The sequence below is a fragment of the Apium graveolens genome, chromosome 10, assembly GCF_009905375.1.
Source record: "Apium graveolens cultivar Ventura chromosome 10, ASM990537v1, whole genome shotgun sequence".
NCBI lineage: Eukaryota > Viridiplantae > Streptophyta > Magnoliopsida > Apiales > Apiaceae > Apium > Apium graveolens.
The window spans coordinates 39561711-39586118 of record NC_133656.1 but is presented as its reverse complement, the minus strand read 5'-3'; positions in this window follow the sequence as shown (position 1 = coordinate 39586118).

Sequence of the window (24408 nt, the reverse complement as noted above, 5' to 3'; positions counted from 1 at the left end):
TTAAGTTAGTTTGAATTATGGAGCAAATAAAATTATTGAATTGCTTCCATTTCCATAATTCAAACTACCCAAAATAAATATTAAATAAATAAATACTAAATATCTATGAGTTAGACACTAGCACTTAAATATATATAATTATCTTTGAGTAATCACCAATAGGATATTGTTAGTGTTTGTGCCCTAGAGACAACACTATTATGTTTATATTATGAAACATTTGGATTATTAATTATGATTATATGGATTATTCTTTAGTAATTTATTATATCTTTATTTTCTGTGATAAGATGTTAGATTAATAAATGTCCTTCGAATATGATATGTAAATCTATATCTCTAAGTATGTGACTTAGAAATGAGATTATGAGAATAATATTGATATTCCTAAAGGTCCCTAGTCAAGTATTATTGTTAAGGGATGATGATAAATACATTGAGACTAGTGTGTTTGTTGGCTGATGATCACATCTCATTGATCATTGGTATGGTGATACTAAAGTCAAAACACAAACACATGTATTAAATACATGGTGCTGGATTAACCCGTTGTGAGATACGACATGTTTGAAGTATCATAAGTTAATCTCACTGTGATAATGATGTATTGGTCCTTTGACCCGAAATCATTATAATTCTATACGAGAATTAATATACTTTGATACTATTGAAAGTTATCCTTGACCGGGTAATAATAAAAGTAGACATTGGGTATATTATGAATCATATGAGAAATATGAATGATCTAGATGGGATTTAGCCCTCCTTTATTAAAGGATTGATTTATTGGCCTCTTAATTGAGTAAGACTATAAAATGCATGGTCGTGCTCAAATAGTGATTTGTTTAATAGTTTACTCATTGATCAAGGAAAGAAGGATTGAACGTTAATAGAGGATGACACAATGCATGCGTCGAGTTTGATCTATAATATAAGGCTAAAGGAATTATATTACATTGTACATTATTCACGAAAGGTTTAATTGATCACCGATTTAATTATTATTACTTGGGTAGCAATGATGTATTATTAGATGCCACTCATGGTTTATAATTTCAATATAATATATTTAAATTATTACCAACGTAATAATAACCTATAGGGCCCACATAGAAAGCATAGAGGAATATTTATTTCAAATTCGGATTTGAATTAAAAAGGGAAATTTGAATTATTTATTATTAATTAAGTTAGACTTAAATAATGGGATAAATGAATTTCGAATTTGTATATTATTAAATCCGAAATTTAGTTGTTATTTAGTAATTGAGTTAAACTTAATTATTCAATAAATAGAATTTCAGATTTTAATAAACTCTAACTTGGATTAGGGTTAGGACTGTTTTTTGGCTCTCTATATAAATATCCTTAAGGCTAAAATTAGGGTTACATTTTTTTATTAGATAAAAAACATAAACCCCTAGCAGCTAAAGGTGAGAGAGAGGGGGAAAACAGTTTGTTCTTGGTGCTAGTACACGCCTCCTATGTACCAGCTTTCGTGTGGATACCTCTACGGCGTAGATCGTCAAGGCGGGATACATGGTGTTCGGTTAAAGCTAGGATCTCCTTTTGACAACCATAATCGTAAAGCTCATTAAGGTAAAACATCTATTTTCCGTAATTATCCGTTCATTATACATAGATCCTGCGGTAGGGATTCGAATTTTTTTATTTTTCCATTACATTTTATGCTTGAATCCCTAACATATATATGATTTATATGCATGGAAATCACTCTTTGGATAATTAGTAATTTTTAGAAATACTTTCTAAGCATATAAAATTCTGAGAGTTTTATACACATAACTTAGAAAATACTTCTACTTTCAATATTAGTGATTTTGGAAATCAACATTGATTACTTAGAACAAAAATTCTAAATAATATCACCAATACTAAAGATATCACAATTATTCGTAAAAGATATAAATAACTATGCTGCATATTATTTTAACATAATTTAAATTATGAGACTGATATGGAATGAAATTGTCTACAATCATAATTTAAATCAATTAAAATAATATTCGAACTTAATGCTATAATACTTAACTACCACAAATGTATATGACATTGTAATCATGATAATCAAGATAGTAGCAGTAAGTACGAGGTACTGGATTCTTGATAAATTCACAAGTCCTTTAAATATTGAATATTTAATACCTGTGAACTTATGTTAAGAATTCCTTACAGATGGGATTTCCAACTGATATGCAATAAATGATATCCCACACTTACAAACCAGTCTTGAAAAATTAACTTTTATAAGTGATTTAATAAGAGTTTCTGCAAGTGACTCTTTGACTAAAAGACATGCTCTTTAAAGTGATGATACCCGGTGTGAAGGTGCACTAACTTAGCGTATTCAACAGAGTTATTGGATTTGAGGTTGTTTCTTATCATTACATGAAATCAATCTTCTTCCACGAAGTTGACAGCCTCCTGAGATGCTTCTCCTGTCACTTAAGTTGAAAGCTTCAGAGATGCTTCTCATGTCTTTCTTACAACCTGTGTAATCTATATCTATATAGCCAAACATGTTAAGCATGATATCTTAAGGGTACTTTACACCAAGAGTTGGTAGTCCCGTAAGATATCTAATAATCTTGTTAATAGCTATAAGATTGGATTCTCTAGGATCCATTTGAAACCTTGCACATTGGCATCTTGAGAACATTACATGTTGTCTATTAACATATGAGTAAAAGTGTTAGCTTGTCATACCTTTATAGCTTGTCATTATACCTGAGTTTCACTGATCAAGCTTTAGTGGTTTCTGTTGGTAAGTAGTCTTGGCATGTTCAGAATCTTCCAAAATTTGGAATATTCAAAAGATCCTTAACTTGTATTGCCATCATTCTTTGGGTTTACTTGAGCTTTTAAAAGGAATATTCTTTTGGCATGCTTGTAGTAATTCCAAATAGAATTGCAACATTTCCAACACGCTCCTCCATACCTACTCTGCAATTACTTAGCAAATAATTATGCACAAGTTTTTGTTAGTAGACCAACATATAACATTAACATTTTATCATTGCACATATATAACATTATGTTTGTGCCTAGTGATAAGAAAGTTATTACTATAATGACTCTACTAGTTTATATTTAACTGAGGCGGACATTTCGAAATGACAGCATCGAAGATGTAACTTCAGTTAGAGTGCCATACCATATCCTTGACGATTTCTTGAGTAGTATACTAGTTCATACCAACCTGAAGTGAGCTTGTGAAGAAGAGATAGACCGAGTCCAATAGATCTGCAACTGCAAAGTCCATGAACTGTTATGCATTGACTACTTCCTTTGACTCACCAACCACGAGTACACTTGTTCATATTTACCAGAGTCCAATTCCAGGTAGAATGTGCAATAGGTGCCTGATATGTCATAATATCCTCAAGTCTCGTCACTGGTGCTTTCTGTTAGATGCTGCTTCCAGATAATAACCTAGCATCCAGTTTGGCGTTGCCCTCGTAACAATGCCATTGTCATCCAGTTTTGACTTCTGGTAATCCTTGCACCAATTATAAAATTGTCATTTGGTTTGGATACCAGCTTCCCTAAAATCTGCTTGCTGACTGATTGAGTTCATCTTGCTTCGCAATCTCTCAATCAATATGGATCTATCAGAGCTTCTGTAACTTTCTCAGTTTCTTCTTCCGATAGAAAACTAGAGAAATAATCATTCACACTCAGTAGCCCTGATAATCATAACTCCACCATCTAGATCACATAAGAACTAGACTCTGGGAATAATATTGACATCAAACCCTTTGTCTCAGCAAATATGTTCTTTAGTGTCCTCTAATTTTCAAAGTGGTGTTGTGTCTGCCTAGTTGATCCTTCTATTGCTCCCCCTAAGCTGTTGCTGGGATTTCCTGAAAATTATTACCCTTGCTGACTAGCTTCATTGAATTAATGAGATGTGTAGATACACTTCCATTCTACTACTTGGATATGAATCATCAATACCATTAATTTCTCCTGTAACAGCTTGGAGCATAGAGTTATTGAACTATGCACTTAGACATTCAATCATCTTCTATTGATCTACCACAAACGCCTTATAGGTTGTAGACTCTACTGAGTAGTCATGGAAAATATCCTAACTAGTCTTAGATGCAAATGCCAAGATCTTTAAACAACTGAAAACATTTCATTATTTGCTTCTGTAAAATATTCTCTCCAAACACTTTCAGGTTATCCAATTTTTTCTTCCGTTGGCCATTAACTCATTAGTGGTCTTCATGTATACATCCTGATCAAGGCTTGATTTTACTTGTTGTAAACTATTTTGACTGATCCAACCCTTGGGTATGTAAAAAGTCTTGATTAGCTTGATATTGCCCTTGTTTCTTTAATCAAGTTTCGGTTCTTCCCTTGTACACTCCATTTTGACACGAAGCTCCCAGTGTTGAACATGTCTTAAAATATTCTTAATATTGCATATATTAATTAGAATTTCTTCTTGAATTTAGTCCCATTATCTGATCACAAGATCATTTCTTTACAGTTGCTTCTAGCTTGATCTTCAGATATGATCAATCACCATCTATGATGTCTTGTCTTTAGAACGCACGAACAACAACTTTGTTTAATAAGATTAGTCAGCCACCATCACTAAGGTATATCTTCACTTTTATGTGATGTTGTCTTTGATTCCTCTTTTCTGACATGCCTCACATTTATCATCCTTCTGAATTTCTGATGAGGCAGTCCTCTCACTAACCCCTTTTTACAAAAGAGTTATTTGAGTTGATGTTCAAGGGTGAGAGCTTCTAATGCCATAGCTAAAGTTTTGTCAGATGAAGCTTTACAGTAGAAACCATTGACTTCACCTTTCTTGAGATTCCAGTCTATTCATAAGCATATCCTTTTCTTACTCTAACAAGAGTAAGCTTCTCAACCTTCCTGCTTCAGATGAGACATGCAGAAGCGTCTGATTAGAGGATTTGTGCCTTGATTTTTCAGCAAGAAAGATGCTTCAATTGTTCTCAGTGACTCCAATGATTAGTTGTTATCAGTGATAGCAATTGTTGAATCCATGATGACATCCCTTTATCTTCATAGCTTTGTCCTGTAATGAAAACCTTTATTGTAATCTCCAAAGATTATTAACGGGATAGCTTTTGTCAACCACATTTGATTATGAGGCTCTTTCTCTGATCATATGCCTTGAGTATGTATTACCAAGAATACATATGAATCAATTATCCTGTTATGTCCTGCACTCACAAATGGATTAACAGTTCTTGGTACCCAACTTATCAGTTTGGGTCCAGATGGATTAGAGATATTATTATAAACAGAGATAACAACATCTGCAACCGTATTATGAAAATTCTTATCTTTGACTGATCATTTTCTCCATTTTGATACCCTTGACAAAATTTTCTCTAGGCTAGGAGAAAAATGATTCCAACCTTACATAAGGAGGAGGACTAGCAGTCTTTACCCTATTGTAATCCTACACATGTTTTTTCTACAATTAATTCAAGTACTAAGAGATGCATTTATGGTATTGAAATAAGCAAGCATTGTATTAAGAATACATGGCATTCATTCAGAAACATTACACATAAGAATTAAGCAAGATAAGCATGATACGGAATAAACAGAATTAATAAATAAATCACTAATTATATCTAGTCCAATCCTGTCAATATATCTCATCTATTGTCTCAATCCAATTATAAACTAACACATCTTAACAAACAATTCAGAACAAATAAATAAATCACAATATAATAGGATACAAGATATAAGCATAAACAAAGATCTTAAGTGCTGGAAAACATATATCTCCCTAAAGCAATTAATCATGTTCAACAAATATTCAAACACATATTTAAGATCATCTAAAGTAATATGCACAAGTTAAACATCAATCCTAGTTACCAGAAAAATAAACTAGGTGAACTAGTTCAACATTATCTATGTGTGATGCTATCATGCTTGTGCGAGTGTTAAAACACTAATATCATATCATGCATTGAATATTGAGAGCAAAATATTGCAGTGGTTCAAGAAATTGAAACCTGAGATATGAGAGTTGGACCATCTTCAGAGATTGCTATGAAAGCAAGATATTCAAGATTCTCTTCAATTGATCCATCCCAACTCTTTCCCATGCACTATAAGTTTTGACCGGATGCTTCCCTAAGAAAACATTCCACCTTTGTCACAACTCTTCAACTGAATCCCTACTAATCTTTGTTTGTCAAGCTTCTTGTTCTGTTGTAGAAAAACTCCTGATAGTTACTTGACACGTATATCTTGTCATAATTGTAGCTGTTACATATATTTGATAATGTCATGTCTAATATGATTTGTGTTTAGTTTTCAGATCTTACTTAAACAGGACAAATCAGTACTTAATTGGAAATCAGCACTTATACTGAAGTTAGAACTTAGGTTGTCAGAACTTAAGTTATCAGGAGATATTTATCAGGAGATAATATCAGGACTTAAGGAGACTTTCAGATAAGGAAGGCGGCTGATTGAAAGGAAAGAAGATCAAGACAAACGCAAGAAGAGATATGCATGAAGAATGAATTCTATGAAGAATAGAATACTTGGAATAAAAGATATCTGATTGATATATTTTAGGAAGTAGAATTATATTCCATATCAATTAGAGATTATCTTGTAATTGTGTAGTATATAAACACAGACATAGGGTTTACACTATAAGTGTTATCATTATCGAGAATAATATTCATTATAACCCTAACAGCTCTCGTGATATTTTGTTCATCACTGAGAGAGGATAATTCTACATTGTAACAAAGTTTAATAAAGTTTGTTTTCTGTTACTTGTGTTCTTTGAATTTGATTTGGTTGTGCTATACACTGTATTCAACCCCCCCTTCTACAGTATGTGTGACCTAACAAGTGGTATCAGAGCCTATCTGTTAACATACAAACAATTTAAGATCCAAAAACAATCATGTCTGAAGCAGAAACTCCAACCAAGCCCACCAAAACTGAAGAACCTCCAAAGACTCAAATCTATAGTCGATATGAGGCTATTAGAGTTCCCATACTGAAACCATCTGAATACCCTATATGGAAGGTGAGGATGACTATATTTCTGGAAGCTACAGATCCAGAATATCTTGACAGAATCAATGAAGGACCTCACAAGCCAACCAAACTCGCTGTTGCAGTTGCAGGTGAAGCAGCAAAGTGGGTACCAAAGGAGAAGAGTGACTACACTGCTGAAGATATCGCATCAATTGCTAAGGATGCTAAGGTACGACACTTGCTGCATAGTGCCATTGATAATGTAATGTCAAACAGGGTAATTAACTACAAGACTGGAAAGGAGATATGGGATGCCTTGGAGACAAGATGCCAGGGAACTGATTCGGTTAAGAAGAACAGGAAGACTATACTCACTCAAGAGTATGAACACTTTGACTCAAAGCCTAATGAGTCATTGACTGATTTATATGACAGATTCATCAAACTCCTGAATAATTTGTCACTAGTTGATAAAGAATATGATCTTGAAGATTCAAACCTTAAATTCCTGTTAGCTATTCCTGAAAGTTGGGATTTGAAGGCCACAATTATAAGAGACAACTATAATCTTGAACAAACAACTCTTGATAAAATTTATGGGATGCTAAAGACTCATGAACTTGAGATGGAACAAAGGAGCAAGAGGAAAGGTGGAAAGTTAAGGACAGTTTCTCTTAAGGCTGAGGAAGAATCCCCCAAAGCAGCTACCTCAAAGAAAGGCAAGGGAAAAGCACTCATCACAAAGTCTGATACTGAGTCATCAAGTTCTGATAGTGATGATGACTCAGAAACTGAAAGCTTGCCTGAGATGGATGCTGATGAAGAGATGATGAAGCTGTGTGCTCTTATTGTGAAAGGAATCACAAGGATTTCATACAGAAAATTCAGGAAGGGAAAGAAGTTTTCCAGGAAAGGTGCAAGTTCTGATAAGAAGGGTTTCAGAAAATCTGAATGCAAAGGAGGGAAGTCTGATAGAGGAGATTACACAAATGTCAAATGCTACAACTGTGGTGAGAAAGGCCACATATCTCCAGATTGCAAGAAAGTGAAGAGTGACAAAGACAAGGCTCTTGTCACAAAGAAGAAAAGCTGGACAGACACTTCAGATTCTGAAAGTGTGGAGAAGTATGCCTTGATGGCAAATGCTGATAACAGTTCTGAAGCTGCTGAGTTAAAGGTACCTCAAACTACTTATGCCTTTCATACTGATGATATTAATGAGTTGAGAAGATATCTTAAAACCATGTTCATTAGTTATAGAGATCAAACTTTAACATGTGAAAGATTAACTTCTGAAAATCTTGCTTGTAAAAAGAGGAATGATTATTTAGAAAAAGAGTTAGTCATGTTCCATCAAACTCAGAAAGATAGAGATGATGCTTTCTATGTTAGGGATGAAATACTTAAAATGAATGAATCTCTAAAAACTGAGTTAGAAAAGGAAAGAGAGATTATCGGGACTTGGACTAACTCTAGCAGAACAACTCAGAATTTGTTAAGTAGTGGAAACTGGAAAGATGAATTAGGCTATTGAGATGATAAGAATGATAAAAGAATTGTAGAAATATAGCCTATAGTTGTTAAACAAAAGCCAAAGGTAAAACCTGTTAAGTTTGTAGCTGTAAAGTCAGATAATGAAAAATCAGAAGTTAAAGAGAAATTAACTTCAGACAAACTAAAACAGGAAAAGCCAATTGAAGTAAATGTAGGCTTAAGGACAAAGAAACAACTTAAGCATAAGCTGAAAGATGTTAAGAATGTAAACAAGGTAAAGTCACCTAGGAAAAATAGGAATGGAAAGGAAGGTGTGAATAAAAACAATGATTATTAGCTTGTTCCTAATGCTCCTAGAAAAACATGTCATAACTGTGGAAGTTCTAACCATCTGGCTTCTTTTTCCAGGAAAAATATGAACATAAACTCCTTACCTTCAAAGTCAGGAGTTAAGAGTCAGTCTGTTAGATATAGGCCACAAAATCCTTATTTTCATTGTGGTAGTTTATGGCATTCCATTTATACTTGTAAGGAATATCATAGTTTGTACTATGATTATTATCTAATAAAACCTTCTTTAAAGAATGTTAGCATTGTTCCTTCTAATATAAGTTCTGATACAAAGTCTGATAGTGTAAATGCTGATAAGAAAAATGTTAACATAAACTCTGATGCTAGCTCCGCTGCAAATGTTAACAAACTTAATAAGGCCAAAGGATCCAAGCAAGTCTGGGTCCTTAAAACTAATCATTAGTGGTCTTTGTGATTGCAGGCCAACAGGAAAAACATCCTAGTTTTGGACAGTGGATGCTCAAGACATATGATTGGAAATAAAGCCCTGCTATCAGAATTTGTGGAGAAGGCTGGCCCAAGTGTTTCTTATGGAGATGGCAACATTGGAAAAACACTGGGATATGGTAATATCAATCTTGGGAATGTCATCATTGAGAAAGTAGCTCTGGTCTCAGGACCTAAACACAATCTGCTCAGTGTTAGTCAAATCTGTTACAGAGGTTATCATGTGGATTTCTTTGAAGAACACTGTGAAGTTGTAAGCAAATCTACAGGCAAAGTTGTTCTGAAAGGATACATGCATGGTAACATTTATGAAGCCAAGCTTTCAACAAGTACTGATGGTTCTGCAATATATCTGTTAAGTAGAGCATCAATTGAAGAAAGCTGGAATTATAGAAATAGGCATTCACCTTTCGAGTTAAGGAATCATGTTCTGATGACTGCTAAGTTCTGATATAAGTCTAAGTTCTGATATTAAATCCTGATTCTTTACTTGACTTATTTGTGGTTAAAATTTGAAACAGTCATATTTAAAATCAGAATATGTTTGGGTGAGATATAAACAGTCAACATAATTTGGATTAGTGGTACTCGTGTATGCACAATAATTTTTACTTGTTTCGTGTGCTCATTAACTCCTGTTTTAAGCTTCCAATGGATGTCGTTATTACTCATCAATCTAGGGAGTCGAGGGGTCATCATTTTTACTTGAAATTGTTGCCCAGTCCTCCCATCCCTTGGTATTCCATTGGCTATTTAAACCAACATTTATTCCAGCCAAAACATTCTTCACTTTCCCACAAACTCACTCTTTCTTTTCTTTCATATCTACAAAAATGGCTGAGTTTGGTTGGTTTTACAACTATGGCATTGAAACTGTACATGTTTTTCAAAATGGAATTCCGACTGCATATCCTATCAACAACATTCCTAATAATCTCTGGATTCAATTTCCAGAGATCATTAAAAATGACTTGTTGACTGTCCAAAGAGATCTACATCTCCGCCATCTCCGTCAGCAAGAACGGATTATCCGTCTTGCAGTGCTCTTCGTCAACAGCAGAAGGAGTTAGTCGTTGGGCTTCTAAGCTTAGGACTAAAGCTGTTGATGTTAGACATTGTAGCTTAGGACAATCTTGTAATTTTAAGCATGTATTTTAAGTTTTATGAAATGTATTTTCTTAATATATTAATGAAATTTTATCTTTTTGCAAGATTTTGTCTCTGGGTCGTTTCATATTCTGATGATATTTTAAATCCTGATACTAACCATATTCTGATGACCTTTTTAGCTCTGATACAAATCAAATTCTGATTCTGACGTGACAGTATTTATTTACTTGGTTTATTTATGGTCATTCTCTCATTGGTCATATTTTTACAGAATATTGGTAAAGCAGTAATAATAATTTATTAAGTGGGAACAGTTTTAAAATTTAAAATAAAACTGAACGTCCTTGATTAATGGGATTACTTGGTAAGTGGAACGGTTTTTCTCCTTGAAAAACTGCATGTGATAAGTAATGATTACTGAATACCCGTGCCCATTAATTATCTTTTCCTGCTGCATGTCTGACAGGTGTCTCAAACGACTATTTTTTTAATCGTGTATAAGTAAAAGAGAGAAAAGATTGTAAAATCTTTTATTAACCTTCATATTCTATCTCTCTCTTTTTACTTTTATTCTCGCTCATATCTACTGACGATTTTTCATACATATATTTTATCAAACACCTTACAGGCAATTTTTTCTCTCACGTATTTCTCATGGCACCCAAGGACATAATTTTCGATGGAGCTACGTTTGTTCCTAATAACTTCTCCGCTATTCTTAGCAAGTCAGAAGCACCATCTCAACTTCACTTCATTCAGGACTTTCTTGTTAGTTCTGATATTGGGTATGCTCTGACTGAACCTGAAGCAGTCTCTGGTACTCAAGTACTGGAGTTCTGGAGAAGCGGTGTATATGATGATGGTGGTGCTCAAGGGTCCCCAAGTATTATTTTTTCATCAGGGGAGGATGAGTATGTTGTGACATTGTCTACGGTTCGATAAGCACTGTAGCTACTTGAGAACTGTGTTTATTCTACTGTTGAAGAGCCAGTTCCTTAAAACATGATGGCCAGTCTGTGATATGAGAGGACATTGGCAAAGCTGGGCCAGTTGAAGAGATCTTTCATAAGGAGGGAATGGAGTTTCTTTTTTGATTACATAACCAAGGCTTTTGCAAACAAATGTTCCAATTTCGATGCAATTCCCATATTCAGCCAACAAATCGGGTATGCTCTCATAAATCAAACTGATTTTGACTATGCAAGTGATGTCTTAGGTTTTATTGGGGATAAAATGATAGAAGATAGAACTACTATTTATTTTGCTAGATTCTGTCAGCTTATCTATAGTTTCTGTTGTGATAATAAGCCCCAATCTGCTAGTGAATTAATTTCATCATTCAGACTAGCTAAAAGAGCTTTTAATGACTTATTATCTACTGATAATAAGAAGGCTGTGTTAAGACCCCTCTTAATTCCTATATCTGTCCAACAAGCCTTAATAACCTACGATCCAGTTTAATACACTGCACTATATCCTTATGTTCAACCATCTGAACCTCATCCATCAACACCTACCACCTCTACTCAACCACCTCAAACTTCTCAACCTCAACCTTCAGATCCTACAGTGCAGCCTTCATCTTCCAAACCTAACAGGACTAAGAAAGAACCTCAGACACAATAGAAGAGAAGGATATTCATTCTGCAAGATGAATCAGATGCTGAGGAACAGGTTCCAGTCTCAGAACCTGTTGTTATAGAAGCTGAGAAGGTCTCTTCTCAGAAGGATGTTGATATTGGGAGTTCTAGGCCCCTAAAAAGGCTTAGAAATTCCTGATGCTAATTTTAATCCAGAATTGCCTACAACACCTTCTCTGCATCTAGATACTGAAGATCAGTTTTTAGGTGAGCATCAAAATATGGTTGTTGATCAGAACTTAGTTGGAGATCAGCACTTAGAGGATGATGTTGAAGCATCCATAGCCTCTCATACTGTTATTTTATCAGAGGATGCTGAAGATGTTGACTCTGTAAGTTCTGATGCTATAAATGTTGATGATACTGGTAATACTGCTACAAATGTAGATGCTGATGCAGCTGGTCCTTCTGGACATGCACCTCTACAAGCTCCTTCAAAAGCTGAGATAGTCAAGAAGTTTATTGCATGGGAAGCACCAGTCCCTTGGATTGAAACTCCTAGAGGACAGGAGTGGACTAAAGAATGGAACTCAGTTAGTTTTGTTCCTTTTGAAAAGATTCTTGCTCAGCACTTGGCAAAAGCTGATGAGATGCTAGTCAATAATGATTTCAAGACATAGCTAAGAGTTACTGCACTTAGTACAAGGCACATTCAAGGTCAACAATCTGTAACTCAGGCCAAGGTGGACAAGATTCAAGAATCCTTGAATCAGCAAGATACAGTTGTCAAGCTGGACAAGAAGATGTTTTTCAAATCTACCTTTGACAGAATTGCCTACATTGAGAAAACCCAAGAGAAGCAACAGTCTCAGATTGATGAAATTTTGACAAATCAAGCTTCTCAGCAATCTCAATTCAATGAGATCCAATCCTCAGTGGAATTGCTTATCTCTCTTCTTTTACCTGCTGATGCCAAAAAGGGGGAGAAAGTAGTTATGTCCAAATGCAAATCTGTTAAGACACTAAAGGGAAATGATGATGGTAATGACCCGGGAAACTCTGGAATGGGTGGAGGTCATGGTCAAGGTAAAGATCATTCATCAAGTAAAGCTGGAACTACAAGTCATAGAACAAGTTCTGTTATTGGGAGAAGAACAGCTTCTGATATTGGTAAAAGGATAAGTTCTGATGAACTTTTGAAACTTGATGAGGAAATTTCAAGAAAGTTATTTCTGAAAGAAAATCTAGGAATGGACTTTGAGAGTCTAAAGGAAGAAGAAGCTAGACTTAAGTTAGAAAAAGTCAACTCCAAATCTGAAGCTTCTGTTGTTGAAAAGAAACTTCCTACGGCTAAAGGCATTGTGATAAAAGAAAGGACAAATCCTGTGGCAACCAAGGCCAAATCACAATTGCAGATAGATCCAAGGTCCAAGGGAAAAGAAAAAGTTGGAGAACCTGTAAAAGTTTATGTGCCTCCTATGGATGAAGAAGTATCTTGTGAAGATGCTAATCTTAATCTGGTTTCAAGGAAGATTTCTCAAACAACCTCTGACATGGATTAAGTTGTTCAGAGTCAAGATATAGTAAGTTCTGATATGACACTGAAGCAAGCAACCTCTGACATAGCTCAAGTTGGCATGATATCAGAAGATAAGTCAAAGAAAACCTCTGACATTGCTCATGTTAAATCCTCAAAGCTACTCCTACCGGGATCCACTAAAGCCAAACAGACTCAACCTTTGAAGACTGCAGCAAGTGGTTTTTAAGCACGATGCCTATATGATCTTGTTAGATATATTTGATAATGTCATGTCTAATATGATTTATGTTTAGATTTCAGATCTTACATAAACAGGACAAATCAGTACTTAACTGGAAATCAGCACTTATACTGAAGTCAGAACTTAGGTTTTCAGAACTTAAGTTATCAGGAGATATTTATCAGGAGATAATATCAGGACTTAAGAAGACTTTCAGATAAGGAAGGCAGCGGATTGAAAGGAAAGAAGATCAAGACAAACACAAGAAGAGATATGTATGAAGAAGGAATTCTATGAAGAATAGAATACTTGGAAGAAAAGATAACTGATTGATATATTTTAGGAAGCAGAATTATATTTCATATCAATTAGTGATTATCTTGTAACTGTGTAGTATATAAACACAGACATAGGGTTTACACTATAAGTGTTATCATTATCGAGAATAATATTCATTGTAACCCTAGCAGCTCTCGTGATATTTTGTTCATCACTGAGAGAGGACAGTTCCACATTGTAACAGAGTTTAATATAGTTTGTTTTCTGTTACTTGTGTTCTTTGAATTCGATTTGATTGTGCTATACACTGTATTCAACCCCCCTTCTACAGTGTGTGTGACCTAACAAGTGGCATCAGAGCCTATCTGTTAACACACAAACAGTTTAAGATCCAAAAACAATCATGTCTGAAGCAGAAACTCCAACCAAGCCCACCAAAACTGAAGAACCTCCAAAGACTCAAATCCATAGTCGATATGAGGCTATTCGAGTTCCCATACTGAAACCATCTGAATACCCCATATGGAAGGTGAGGATGACTATGTTTCTGGAAGCTACAGATCCAGAATATCTTGACAGAATCAATGAAGGACCTCACAATCCAACCAAACTCGCAGTTGCAGTTGCAGGTGAAGCAGCAAAGTTTGTACCAAAGGAGAAGAGTGACTACACTGCTTAAGATATCGCATCAATTGCTATGGATGCTAAGGTACGACACTTGCTGCATAGTGCCATTGATAATGTAATGTTAAACAGGGTAATTAACTGCAAGACTGCAAAGGAGATATGGGATGCCTTGAAGACAAGATGCCAGGGAACTGATTCAATTAAGAAGAATAGGAAGACTATACTCACTCATGAGTATGAACACTTTGACTCAAAGCCTAATGAGTCATTGACTGATTTATATGACAGATTCGTCAAACTCTTGAATGATTTGTCACTAGTTGATAAGGAGTATGATCTTGAAGATTCAAACCTTAAATTCCTGTTTGCTCTTCCTGAAAGTTGGGATTTGAAGGCCACAATTATAAGAGACAACTATAATCTTGAACAAACAACTCTTGATGAAATTTATGGGATGCTCAAGACTCATGAACTTGAGATGGAACAAAGAAGCAAGAGAAAAGGAGGAAAGTCCAGGACAGTTGCTCTTAAGGCTGGGGAAGAATCCCCCAAAGCAGTTACCTCAAGGAAAGGCAAGGGAAAAGTGCTCATCACAAAGTCTGATACTGAGTCATCAAGTTCTGATAGTGATGATGACTCAGAAACTGAAAGCTTGCCTGAGATGGATGCTAATGAAGAGATGATGAAGCTGTGTGCTCTTATGGTGAAAGGAATCACAAAGATTGCATATAGAAAATTCAGGAAGGGAAAGAAGTTTTCCAGGAAAGGTGCAAGTTCTGATAAGAAGAGTTTCAGAAAATCTGAAGGCAAAGGAGGGAAGTCTGACAGAGGAGATTACACAAATGTCAAATGCTACAACTGTGGTGAGAAAGACCATATATCTCCTGATTGCAGGAAAGTGAAGAGTGACAAAGGCAAGGCTCTTGTCACAAAGAAGAAAAGCTGGACAGACACTTCAGATTCTGAAAGTGAGGAGAACTATGCCTTGATGGTAAATGCTGATAGCAGTTCTGAAGCTGCTGAGTTAAAGGTACCTCAAACTACTTATTCCTTTCATACTGATGATATTAATGAGTTGAGAAGATATCTTAAAACGATGTTCATTAGTTATAGAGATCAAACTTTAACATGTGAAAGATTAACTTCTGAAAATCTTGCTTGTAAAAAGAGGAATGATTATTTAGAAAAAGAGTTAGTCATGTTCCATCAAACTCAGAAAGATAGAGATGATGCCTTCTATGTTAGGGATGAAGTACTTAAAATGAATGAATCTCTAAAAACTGAGTTAGAAAAGGAAAGAGAGATTATCAGGACTTGGACTTACTCTGGCAGAACAACTCAGAATTTGTTAAGTAGTGCAAATTGGAAAGAGGGCTTAGATTATGGAGATGATAAGAATGATAAAGGAACTGTAGAAATTAAGCCTATAGTTGTTAAACAAAAGCCAAAGGTAAAACCTGTTAAGTTTGTAGCTGTAAAGTCTGATACTGTGAAATCAGAAGTTAAAGAGGAATTAACTTCTGACAAACTAAAACAGGAAAAGCCAACTGAAGTAAACGTAGGCTTAATGACAAAGAAACAGCTTAAGCATAAGATGAAATATGTTAAGAATGTAAAATGGTAAAGTCACCTAGGAAAAATAGGAATGGAAAGGAAGGTGTGAATAAAAGCAATGATTATAAGCCTGTTCTTAATACTCCTAGAAAAACATGTCATAAATGTGGAAGTTCTAACCATCTGGATTCTTTTTGCAGGAAGAATAAGAACATAAACTCCTTACCTTCAAAGTCAGGAGTTAAGAGTCAGTCTGTTAGATATAGGCCATAAAATCCTTTTTTCATTGTGGTAGTTTATGGCATTCCATTTATACTTGTAAGGAATATCATAGTTTGTACTATGATTATTATCAAATAAAACCTTCTTTAAAGAAAGTTAGCATTGTTCCTTCTAGTGTAAGTTCTGATACAAAGTCTGATAGTGTAAATGCTGATAAGAAAAATGTTAACATAAACATTGATGCTAAATCCGCTACAAATGTTAACAAACTTAATAAGGACAAAGGATCCAAGCAAGTATGGGTCCTTAAAACTAATCATTAGTGGTCTTTGTGATTGCAGGGCAACAGGAAAAACATCCTAGTTCTGGACAGTGGATGCTCAGGACATATGACTGGAAATAAAGCCCTGCTATCAGACTTTGTAGAGAAAGTTGGCCCAAGTGTTTCTTATGGAGATGACAATATTGGAAAAACACTTGGATATAGCAATATCAATCTTGGGAATGTCATCATTAAAAAAGTAGCTATGGTCTCAGGACTTAAACATAATCTGCTGAGTGTTAGTAAAATCTGTGACAGAGGTTGTCATGTGGATTTCTTTGAAGAACACTGTGAAGTTGTAAGCAAATCTACAGGCAAAGTTGTTCTAAAAGGATACAGGCATGGTAACATTTATGAAGCCAAGCTTTCAACAAGTACTGATGGTTCTGCAATCTATTTGTTAAGTAGAGCATCAATTGAAGAAAGCTGGAATTGGAACAAGAAACTCTCTCATTTAAATTTCAATAATATAAATGAACTAGTCAAGAAAGATCTTGTGAGAGGACTGCCAAAATTAGTATTTGCTCTTGATGTCCTTTGTGATTCATGTCAAAAGGCAAAACAAAGAAAATCTTTATTCAAGAGCAAAATTGAATAATCAATTCTTGAGCCTTATCACCTACTACATGTTGATCTATTTGGTCCAGTGAATGTCATGTCAATTGCAAAGAAGAAATATGCTATGGTCATAGTGGATGAGTTCACTAGATACACATAGGTGTATTTCTTGCACACAAAAAGTGAAACTGCATCTATCTTGATTGATCATGTCAAGCAACTGGATAAATTGGTCAAGGATTCAGTGAAGATCATAAGAAGTGATAATGACACTGAGTTCAAGAATTTGATTATGGAAGAGTTCTGCAAATATCATGGAATCAAGCAGGAATTTTCTGCTCCTGGAACTCCACAGCAAAATGGAGTTGTTAAAAGAAAGAATAGAACTCTTATTGAAGCTACACAAACTATGTTTGATGAAGCAAAGCTACCAAACCTATTTTTGGGCTGAAACTGTGCAGACTGCATATTTTACTCAGAATGCAACACTCATTAACAAGCATGGAAAGACACCATATGAGATGGTGAAGAAAAAGAAGCCAAATCTGAAGTATTTTCATGTATTTGGATGCAAGTGTTTTGTTCTTAAGACTCATCCTGAACAACTATCCAAATTTGATATTAAAGCTGATGAAGGAATTTTTGTTGGATATCCACTTTCCAAAAAAGCCTTCAGAGTCTACAATTTAAGAACAAGGGTTATCATGGAATCTATCAAAGTCTCCTTCGATGATAAGAAGATTACTGGACTTGAAGATTTCAATGATCATGATCAGCTGAGATTTGAAAATGAAGATTTAAATTCTGATACTGTAAATCCTGACAGTCTAAATCCTGGCAGTCCAAATCTTGATACTGCAAACTCTGATGTTATTGAAACTGTGGTGACTATGCCAAATAAAGATGCACCTGTGCAGGGGTAGCATACTACAGATTCAACCATATCTTAAGAAGCATCAGAACGTACAACTGGCTCTTCAAGTTCTGATTCATCAAGTTCTGATGAGCCAAGTTCTGATAATTCTAGAAACTCAAATTCTGAAGGATCCAACTCAGAGAGCATAATTTCAGGGGGAGCATAAGAAAATGTTAATGAAGACAACATGGATCATGGGGGAGCATCCAGTTCTAGAGAAAATCTTCCATCTGCAAGGAAGTGAATTAATCACATACACCTGATTTAATAATTGGAAATCCTGATGCAGGTCTCAGAACTAGAACAACTACTTCAAATGAATGTCTCTATAATTCTTTTCTTTCTCAGACTGAACCAAAGAAAGTGGAAGAAGCTCTTCAAGATGCTGATTGGGTGCAAGCAATACAGGAAGAGTTAAATGAATTTGAAAGAAATAAAGTCTGGACCATAGTGCCAAGACCAAAGAACAGATCTGTTGTTCGTACAAAGTGGGTGTTCAGAAACAAAACTGATAGTGATGGCATAATTACAAGGAATAAAGTAAGGCTGGTTGTAAAAGGATATTCTCAACAGGAGGGAATTGATTATGATGAAACATTTGCATCGGTTGCTAGATTGGAAGCCATAAGGATATTTTTGGCTTATACTGCTCACAAAACGTTTACCGTCTTTCAAATGGATGTGAAAAGTGATTTTCTCAATGGAGAATTGGAAGAGGGAGTATATGTTGAACAACCTCCAGGCTTTGTAGGTTCCAAACTTCCAAATCATGTCTACAGACTTGATAAAGCACTTTATGGCCTTAAGCAAGCTCCAAGAGCATGGTATGAGACATTAGCTCAGTTTCTTCTGGAAAGTGGATTTAACAGAGGAACTATTGACAAAACACTGTTCTACCTCAACCATGGAAAGGACTTACTTTTGGTGCAGATATATGTTGATGATATCATTTTTGGTTCTACAAATGACAGACTTTGCAAGAAGTTTGCCAAACTGATGCAGTCAAGATATCAAATAAGTATGATGGGGGAACTTAGCTATTTTCTGGGCCTTCAAGTCAAGCAGAATGAAGAAGGCACTTTTATTTGTCAATCCACGTACACCAGAAATTTGCTGAAGAAATTTGGAATGCAAGATTGTTCAAGTGCATCCACTTCCATGGCCACTGCAACAAAATTGGATAAGGATACTGTTACATCAGTAGATATTACTGATTACATAGGTATGATTGGCTCACTACTCTATTTAACTTCAAGTAGACCTGATATCATGTATGCTACCTGTCTTTGTGCAAGATTTCAAGCAGATCCAAGAGAACCTCACTTAACAGCTGTGAAAAGAATTTTCAAGTATCTTAAGGGTACAGCTGATCTGGGATTGTGGTATCCCAGAGAATTAGACTTTAAGCTAATAGGTTACTCAGATGCAGATTTTGCAGGATGCAAAATTGACAGGAAAAGCACAAGTGGAAGCTGTCAATTTCTTGGAGGCAGATTAGTTTCTTGGTTTAACAAGAAACAAAAGTCAATTTCCACATCAACTGCAGAAGCAGAGTACATTGCTGCAGGAAGCTGTTGTGCACAGATTCTTTGGATGAAGAATCAGTTACTGGATTATGGGTTAACATACTTTAAAATCCCTATTTACTGTGATAATCAAAGTGCTATTGCTATGACAGGTAATCCAGTTCAACACTCAATGACAAAGCACATCAGCATTATGTACCACTTCATAAGGGAACATGTGGATGAAGGTACAGTGGAATTGCACTTTGTTCCAACAGATCAACAACTAGCATATATCTTCACAAAACCATTGTGTGAAGCTACTTTTACAAGATTGGTAAATAAACTTGGAATGGTTTCAGGTTCTTTCTCTAAATCTGCTTAGTTTATGTTCTGATGCATCAGATGTTATGATCATTATTTACAGATATTACTATCTTTGTGTATTCTGTGCTTAAATTGGAAATTGCTTAAGTGTTGATTGTTGTCTGATATTAATTTCTAAACTCTGAAAGTGATATGCATGCTTCTGTGACTATTCAATCCAATGAGGATAATTGTGCTAGATGCTAACCTCGTAGTCTATAATATACTAAAGTCCCATGTTTGAAGTAATTGTTTACGTGGAAATCTTTTAACACAAGCAAATTCTGATATTGAGCTTAGTTGAAGTTTACTTTGTGTATCTTATTACTAAGTCAAAAACTAGAATAGTGCTTCTTATTTGTTAAGTTCTGATGTTAGTAAATTTGGTGGATGTACTAAGTGCTGATAAGCCTCACTTATCAAAAGAAAAAAAATAGTAGTAATAAAAATCAGACACTCCTTTGAGATCTAGAGTAAAAATGTGGAAGGGAAGACCCAAGTGCATTGCTGGTATTAAGTAATATGCATCAGAAAAGCAAAATAAATATTTTCTTGGTGACTTTTCATACTCTATGATTACTGGAGAAATACTCTGATCATAGCATAAATTCTGATACGCAGTCCTGACTCACTTACACTGAGAAGCCACTGTAAAATGGAATTTCAAAAGATGCATAAAATGAGCACAAAACAGTTGAGGTGGACTCATGCGTGAACTGTTTCTAAAGTAGACTTCAGAATCATGACAGATTTTGAGCAAAGTTCTTAGTTATGCCTTATTTCTAAGATGTACTGAAGTGAATCAGACTTTAATCTTTATCTGATATTTAGCTTACTGCACACACAAACACTCCATATGAATGATGAAAATTACTGTGGTGATAAATGTGGTTTTAGATGAACAAGTTAAGTGTCACTGGTATAAATTCTGAGGACAAGTTCTGATGGAAGTTCTGATGATTAAGTTCTGAAGAGACCAAATCAGAATTTGTGTGAAGAATTACAGAAATAAGCATTCACCTTTCGAGTTAAGGAATCATGTTCTGATGACAGTTAAGTTCTGATATAAGTCTAAGTTCTGATATTAAATCATGATTCTTTACTTGACTTATTTGTGGTTAAAACCTGAAATAGTCTTATTTAAAATCAGAATATGTTTGGGTGAGATATTAACAGTCAACATAATTTGGGTTAGTGGTACTCCGTCTATGCACAGTAATTTTTACTTCTTTCGTGTGCGCATTAAATCCTGTTTTAAGCTTCCAATGGCTGTTATTATTCTCATCAGTCTAGGGAGACGAGGTATAATTATTTTACCTCTAACCATTCAATTTTCCTTGCGTCTCTTAGTATTCTATTGGTTATATAAACCAACACCTCATTCTAGCCAACACATCTCTCATTTTCTCTTAAACTCACTCTTTTTACAACCTCCTCAAAAACATAGTTCGTTTCAACTTGGTCCTGAACTATAACACTTTTAATATAGAGTTGAGCTGTGCTAATTGGTGGCAGGAGTGGCATGTCACTGCCATTCCTGATGAAATCTGGGACTCAGTTCCCCAACAGGTTCTCACAGACCTCTTATTCTTCTATATGGACTATCATCGCCATCTTGAGCGTCTGGAAGAGGAAAGGAGAGAAGCTCTCCGATAGCAGGAGCAAATCATTCGTCTTGATGTTCTCTTTGTTGAGAGTAGGAAGAAGAATTAATTACAGCCATCCGTTTCTCTTCACCGTCAGCTTTGTCAGTCTTCTTAGACTAGGACTAAAGCTGTTGATGTTAGGATTCGTAGCTTAGGACAATCTTGTAATTTTATGCATGTAATTTAAGTTTCATGAAATGTATTTGCTTAATATATTAATGAAATTTTATCTTTTGTGCAAGATTTTGTCTCTGAGTCGTTTCATATTCTGATGATCTTTTAAATCCCGATACTAACCATATTCTGATGACCCTTTTAGCTCTAATACAAATCAAGTTCTGATTCTGACGTGGCAGTATTTATTTACTTGGTTTATTTATGGTCATTCTCTCGTTGGTCATATTTTTACAGAATATTGGTAAAGCAGTAATAATAATTTATTTAGTGGGAACAGTTTTAAAATTTAAATAAAACTGAACGTCCTTGATTAATAGGATTACTTGGTAATTGGAACGGTTTTTCCTTGAAAAACTGCATGTGATAAGTAATGATTACTGAATACCCGTGCCCATTCATTATCTTTTACTGTTGCATGTCTGACAGGTGTCTCAACGGTTATTTTCTTATCGTGTATAAGTAAAAGAGAGAAAAGATTGTAAAATCTTTTATTTACTTTCATATTTTATTCTCTCTCTTTTTACTTTTATTCTCTCTCATCTACTAACGATTTTTCATAGAGACGTTTTATCAAACACCTGACATGCAATTTTTTTTCTCACGTAATATTCATGGCACCCAAGGACATAATTTCTGACGGAGCTACGTTTGTTCCTAATAACTTCTATGCTATTCTTAGCAAGTCGGAAGCCCCATCTGAACTTCACTTCATTAAGGACTTTCTTGCTAGTTCTGATATTGGGTATGCTCTGACCGAACCTGAAGCAGTCTCTGGTACTCAAGTACTAGAGTTCTGGGGAAGCGGTGTATATGACAATGGTGGTGCTCAAGGGTCCCGAGTATTATTTTTTCATCAGGGGAGGATGAGTATGTTGTGACATTGTCTACGGTTCGACAAGCACTGCAGCTACCCGAGAACTGTGTCTATTCTACTGTGGAAGAGCCAGTTCTTCAAAACATGATGGCCAGTCTGGGATATGAGAAGACATTGGCAAAGCTGGGCCAGTTGAAGAGATCTTTCATAAGGAGGGAATGGAATTTGTTCTTTGATTGCATAACCAAGGCTTTTGTAAACAAATGTTCCAATTTTGATGCAATTCCCATATTTAGCCAACAAATCGGGTATCTCTCATAAATCAAACTGATTTTGACTATGCAAGTGTTGTATTAGGTTTTATTGGGGATAGAATGACAGAAGATAGAACTACTGTTTATTTTGCTAGATTCTATCAGCTTATCTATAGTTTCTATTATGATATTAAGCCCCAATCTGCTAGTGAATTAATTTCATCATTCAGACTAGCTAAAAGAGCTTTTAATGACTTATTATCTACTGATAATAAGAAGGCTGTGTTAAGACCCCTCCTAATTCCTATATCTGTCAAACAAGCCTTAAGAACCTACGATCCAGTTAAATACATTGCACTATATCCTGATGTTCAACCATCTGAACCTCATCCATCAGCCCCTACCACCTCTACTCAACCATCTCAAACTTCTCAACCTCAACCTTCAGATCCTACAGTGCAACCTTCATCTTCCAAACCTAAGAGGACTAAGAAAGTACCTCAGACACAACAGAAGAGAAGGAGATTCATTCTGCGAGATGAATCAGATGCTGAGGAACAGGTTCCTGAATCAGTACTTGTTGTTATAGAAGCTGAGAAGGTCTCTTCTTAGAAGGATGTTGATATTGGGAGTTCTAGGCCCCTAAAAAGGCTTAGAAAGCGTAATTCTGATGATATAGCTCATACAGCCTCCTCAAAAGCTAAAAAATTCAAATCATTGGCAAAAAGGCCTGAAGATTCTGGTAAAGGAATGGAAGCAGCATCTAAGGAAGGGGGTCAGGGATCTCTGATCTCACAAGACCCTGTTAAAACTCAAAATTCTCCTAATGCTGAGACCTTCATGCAACTCATCTCTCTCCACTACATGAGCCAGAAAATACTCACATTCCTACACCTCCAGTATCTCCAATACATGCTGATATCAGGGGCCAAGTGCTGAAATTGACATCCATAACTTGGAAGTGCCTCGGGTTTTGAATCTGGAAGCTCGACCAACTCAAGTCACTCCACCAACAACACCAATTCCTGATGCTGATTTTAATCCAGAATTGCCTACAACACCTTCTCTGCATCTGGAATCCTGAAGATCAGATTTTAGGTGAGTATCAGAATATGGCTGTTGATTAGAACTTAGTTGGAGATCAGCACTTAGAGGATGATGTTGAAGCCTCCATAGCCTCTCATACTATTCTTTTATCAGAGGATGCTGAAGATGTTGACTCTGTAAGTTCTGATGCTGCAAATGTTGATTATACTGGTAATGCTGCTACAAATATAGATGCTGATGCAGCTGGTCCTTCTAGACATGCACCTCTACATGCTCCTTCCAAAGCTGAGATAGTCAAAAAGTTTGTTACAGGGGAAGCACCTGTACTTTGGAGTGAAACTCCTAGA